Below are 4,550 nucleotides of genomic sequence, written 5' to 3' on the forward strand. Positions count from 1 at the left end.
AAGCCTCTGCCTTCGGCTTAGGTCATGATCTCAGGGTCCTGGGATTGAGCCCCGCATCGGGCTCTCTGCTCAGCGGGGAGCCTGCTTCCCTCTCTCTCTGCCTGCCTCTCTGCCTACTTGTGATCTCTCTCTGTCAAATAAATAAATAATCTTTTAAAAAAATTTTTAAAAATTGTATTCCTACAAAGTGTTGAATTTAAGAGACTTAGTGGAAGGGATTTTTTTTTCTTTTTTTCTTTCTTTTCTCTTTTTCTGAGCATCACCTCATTCCTGGTTTTCCTGAGACAGCACTATTTTGTCAACTGAATATTGAGCCTTACATTTTAAGCCAGAACCCAGAGGACCTATAGTTTCTGTTTGGGTAGCCACCGGGTAAATGATTACGCTCTAAATGACACTGACTGATACAGTGCGGTTCACTTTTTCATCCAAATTATTTTGATTTACTATCTTCTCAACTCAGTCTGTTAATCCTACCTGGATTAAAGTGGAATTTAGCTGGTACCTCTTGAACTGAACAGTATTAGAAAGGCATCCAAAAGCATACTCCTAACAGAAATACTGGTCACATTAATTATGTTGCAGGGATAACTGACAAATCATTATTTAAGGTAGATAATCCAGGCTTAAATTCTTTAAAGTACCATTGTGTTTAACTCAATGGTTAAACACATTTTAAACCTATAGACTTTCCCATACTCCTCACTATTCAATTTTTTTCCCCTAGCTGTATCAACTTTTCTTAAATCCACTTTCTTTCTTAAATGATTTAAGCCCTCTCTCTCTCTTTGCCTCCTCTACCTGTAGAGATTATATTATCATTTTTGGTGACTCATGCATTGCTCCCTTCCTTATTAGAGGATTATATGTGCACCCTTTACCATGCAACATACAGGGACTTCCTGTTGGAGGAGAAACTTTCTTTCCCCATCAATGCTGGCCTTGGCCGTGTGACTTGCTTTGCTCAGAGGAATGTGAGGACATGAGACAAGGGTCACATTTTTAGGTACTTCTCCCTCTGTCACCCAGCAACATGTGCCAGGTGGTGCTTCTCCTTCAGCTTCCATCTAGGGATGAGAAGTCACGAGCAAGGAGTTGTCTGGCTCTGACCCAGTGCCATTGCGGTGTAATGGGGCCAAGAGAGACGTATTTGTTATTGTAAACCATGAGGGGTTTACGCCATCATTCCTTATTGCAACAAAGCTGACTGGCCCATCCTGGAGTGGCCTTTACCTGCTGGAATAAAGGAATGCTGGATTTTAAAAGGCAGCCCTTCTAAGTTTTCTGGTAGCATATGAAGATAAAAGAATTCAGTACAAGTTCCCAGATCATAGTTGAGCTTTCCCCCTGGGTCACCTGCTTGATGAGGGACAATCTGGGCTTTCAGCCTCCTCTCAATGGCAAAACAAAACAAACCAAAACAGAACAAAACAAAAACACACAATTGTTTCTCTACCAACTCCAGGCACCATGTACCTTAAATAATTGAAAAGTTTTTACTATTATATTTTTCATGTTTTGCTTTTCCAAATGGCCTCTGACTAGCACACAGATAGACTTCTGCAAATGAAAAAAAACACAAAGGAACATTTTTTCCACAGTTCTTGAATACCGGTAATTATCACATTCTGAAAAATACTGTGTCATAGTTTGACTTGATGAAATCTTATTAAAGTGTAGTTTGACAACTGTAATTTGCTCTAGACAAGTTCCTTCTTAAATTAAGGGCTTAGGTAATTATACAGTTGGACATCTAAATAATTAAAGGTTTTCAGGGAATTTTATCATTTCTGAATGTCAAAAGGCCCATTGCTTAGCTTTATGTCTTAACTTTCACTTACATTTTATGTACGTATGTATGTGTGTATAATATTTTGTTTTAGTAATGGAGGAAAAGCTCCATGCTCAACTTTAAAATTACATTTTAAAATGTTACTGCTTTTCACAAGAATGTGCTAAAATGTACAACGGTTTAATTTTATGTGACATTGATGGCATGTGTCTACTTCACAAAAGGCTAGATGCAGGAGCTATTATGATGAACAAGAAAAACAGGATTAAAGAAAAGGCTCACAACAGTAAAGAAACAGCCTCAAACCACAGAATCAATCTGATAAACACTAAAATATTAGTTTTACTAATGGTAAGACCAGCATTGAGACTTTACACCAAAAAGAGCAGGTTGGCCACATATACTGGCTTTCATTTCTTCTAAAACCACACGAGGATGCAAATGAAGGGACATTTTAGGAGAAGATAAAGCCACATGAACAAAGAGCATGGGAACAGGTGGGAGACAGCAGCAAATTTTGGAGGCTGGGAGGCAATTGGAAGAATGTAACTGGCATAGCAGCCTTGAGACCACTATATCCTAAAGGGCTGGAGAAAGCCAGGAACAAGGCAGTCCAATGGCAGACCCCTCCCCGCCCCCCAGCAAAGACTCAGGAATTGGTAAACCCAGATACTTAGGGAAGTAAAAGTACGATCAGAAAGTTTGGTTGAAAGTCCGTTGAGGAAGAAGTTAGGTGGGGGTGCCCGGGTGGTTCAGTCAGTTAAAGTTCGACTCTTTATCTCAGCTCAGGCCTTGATCTCAGGGTCATGCGTCCAAGCCCCGTATTGGGCTCCATGCTGGGTGCGGTGACTACTTAAAAAAAAAAAAAAAAAAAAAAAAAGTGATTAGCTCTGGGGACTTCTTGCCTTCCAGGCCAATAGCGGTTGCTCCTCTGCTGAAAGCACCAGCAGAGGAATGCAGGTTTATACTCTGGTGTTTAAATCAAGGGAATCATGACTGAGGAACCCCAGATATGAGTTAAGATCAGGTTACCAAAGTGACGATAGGAAGAGTAAGTAAAAATTTTTATGCTGAATATTGATACCACCCCAGGCTTCTTACCAATCTCTCATCCCAGAATGGGGTAGAGCCTTGTCTGGAGTTTATAACCAGCCCAAGAAGAAAGAAGCCCATTGGAACAGACAGATAAGTCATCTTGCACTGAAGCCATGCAGCACACCGGACTTCCAATGGATGCTTTGTTGCTCTACTCCTTTAAAAAAAATCATTATTATTTTATTTTTTAAGATTTTATTTATTTATTTATTTATTTCTTTTTAAAAAGATTTTATTTATTTATTTGACAGACAGAGATCACAAGTAGGCAGAGAGGCAGGCAGAGGGAGAGGGAGAAGCAGGCTCCCCGCCGAGCAGAGAACCCAACTCGGGGCTCGATCCCAGGACCCTGGGATCATGACCTGAGCCGAAGGCAGAGGCTTTAATCCACTGAGCCACCCAGGTGCCTCTAAGATTTTGTTTTTAAGTAATCTCTGTATCCAACGTGGGGCTTGAACTCACAACCCCAAGATCAAGAGTTGCATACACCACTGACTGAGGCAGCCAGATGCACCTGTGCTCTACTTTTAAGTATGAGAAGATAGCTAAGAATCACCAGATTTTGAGTAAATCCTGCACTTTGAAAGACAGAGATCAAAACAAGAGAAAGGAAATAGCTTATATGAAAGAGATTATGTATAGAAAAGAAATTGTGAAAAAAAAAACCCAAATTAGTCCCTTGCATAAATAATGAAACAGAATGAGTAAAAATAAAAGGATTTAGGGACTAGAAAACAGATCATGGAAATTAAAAACATAAGTAGAAATAAAAAATCCCAAAGACTTTTGGAAGAAAAAGTTAAGGAAATCTTCCAAAAAGCAGAAAAAAATACAAAGAGGAGAGGAGAAAATATAAAGTAAGGAATTAAAGTATTTTAGGAATTCCAGAAAAGGAGAGCAGAGAAAATGGAGGGAAGGAAATCATCAAAGAAATAATTCAGGAAAATTGCCCAAACATGAAGTTCCAGACTGAAGGGCCCACTGAGTCCCTGATAAAGTACATCTAGATAGACCCATGTTAAGACACAGGATAGTGAAATTTCAGAACACTCTGCCCAGACGGGGGGTTGAGCCAACATGAGAGGAAGACGTGAAATCGGAGAAACAGGTTTGAAAACGTATAGGGCTGGGGTATATGGGAAATCCCTGTACTGCCCCTCCCCCATTTTGTTGTAAACCTAAAACCCAAAACTGCTCTAAAAAACTAAAGTTAAAAAAAACGATAAGTGATAAAATACCTGATATATTTGGAAGCGATGAGAGATTTACTCAACGGGAGGAGTGATTGGGGCTAAATTAGTGGTAAGTATTAAAAATTTAAAGAAATGTTAAAAAGCGCTTAAAACTCTCAAGAGAAAAGTTGGACAGGAAAGAGAAATTAATAATCCATGAATTAATTAGCTGTCAACAGGGCTTCCATTTTACATGGCTGTAAAATGGGAACTCTTGACTATTGATTTAACCAAACTTCCAACACATTGGGAGGGTGAGAGTCTCAGAGAGCCCTGCGCATGTGGGTGTTGCAGAAAATGTAAAATCTTCATCTGCTATGGTGGAAAAACAGTACGTAATGTTTAAAGTAAAAAACAAACAAACAAACAAACAAAACACACAAAAAAACATCCCACAAAACACAAATGTGTGTTTATATTAGCATGTTATA

Source organism: Enhydra lutris, unplaced genomic scaffold, assembly GCF_002288905.1.
Source record: "Enhydra lutris kenyoni isolate GAN:26980312 unplaced genomic scaffold, ASM228890v2 scaffoldscaffold21, whole genome shotgun sequence".
NCBI lineage: Eukaryota > Metazoa > Chordata > Mammalia > Carnivora > Mustelidae > Enhydra > Enhydra lutris.